General features: G+C 51.8%; 1 pseudogene; it reads left to right on the top strand.

Annotated features, from left to right (window-relative positions):
* Window positions 1-129: 129 nt before the first annotated feature.
* On the top strand, window positions 130-972 carry LOC135272703 (dihydropteridine reductase-like; annotated as a pseudogene).
* The last annotated feature ends 258 nt before the right edge of the window (window positions 973-1,230 follow it).

Genomic DNA, 1,230 nt, shown 5'->3' with positions numbered 1-1,230 from the left:
TCAACATCACTATTCATCAGAGAAATGCAAATCAAAACCACAACAAGATAACATCTCACACCAGTCAGAATTCTGATTATTAAAAAAGTCAAAAAATGGAGCTGCGAGAACCAGGCGTGCAGGAGCAGGATGGCGGCGGCGGCGGCTGCGGGCGAGGCGCGTCGGGTGCTGGTGTAGGGCGGCAGGGGGGCGCTAGGCTCTCCATGCGTGCAGGCGTTCCGGACCCGCAACTGGTGGGGTGCCAGCATTGATGTGGTGGAGAATGAAGAGGCCAGCGACAGTATTGTTGTTAAAATGACTGACTCCTTCACTAAGCAGGCTGACCAGGTGACTGCTGAGGTTGCAAAGCTCTTGGGTGAAGAGAAGGTGGACATGATTCTTTGCGTTGCTGGAGGATGGGCCGGGGGCAATGCCAAATCCAAGTCTCTCTTTAAGAACTGTGACCTGATGTGGAAGCAGAGCATGTGGACGTCCACCATCTCTAGCCACCTGACTACCAAGCATCTCAAGGAAGGCGGCCTCCTGACCTTGGCTGGCACAAAGGCTGCCCTGGATGGGACTCCTGGTATGATCGGGTACGGCATGGCCAAGGGTGCCGTTCACCAGCTCTGCCAGAGCCTGGCCGGGAAGAACAGCGGCATGCCGTCCGGGTCAGCCGCCATCGCTGTGCTCCCGCTTACCCTGGATACCCCAATGAACAGGAAATCAATGCCTGAGGCTGACTTCAGTTCCTGGACACCCTTAGAATTCCTAGTTGAAACCTTCCATGACTGGATCACAGGGAAAAACCAACCGAGCTCAGGAAGCCTAATCCAGGTGGTAAACACGGAAGGAAGGACAGCTCACCCCGGTATTTTTAGGCCTCATCTCAGTGCTCCTGTGAGGGGCTTGCCAAAAACGTCACTAACCTATCTCAGCGTGGCCTTGTCTAGCCCTGCGTTTTCTGTAACCCCAGTTCGTAGTATGAGATAATGAGTCCTATTTTTCTGTCACCTAATGTGCATTTGCTCTTCTAGGACAGTGTAATACATTTATGTGAAGTAAAAGCATGCGAGACTGGCAGCCTGCAAATAGCATCTGTCAATCTGTGTTAACTGCTAGGGAGGTCTCTGCATTGCCCCTGCTATATCGGTGTCATGTTGGATTGCTTTTGAGACTGTTATCTGTCCTTGACAGTGGCTGTCATCTTGACTACTTTGTTGATTTGTTGGTATTGGAGACATTTTGAAG

Source organism: Aotus nancymaae, unplaced genomic scaffold, assembly GCF_030222135.1.
Source record: "Aotus nancymaae isolate 86718 unplaced genomic scaffold, 86718_ANA_hifiasm-v0.15.2.pri h1tg000125l, whole genome shotgun sequence".
Classification (NCBI taxonomy): Eukaryota; Metazoa; Chordata; class Mammalia; order Primates; family Aotidae; genus Aotus; species Aotus nancymaae.
This window is presented reverse-complemented; position numbering and strand designations above follow the sequence as displayed.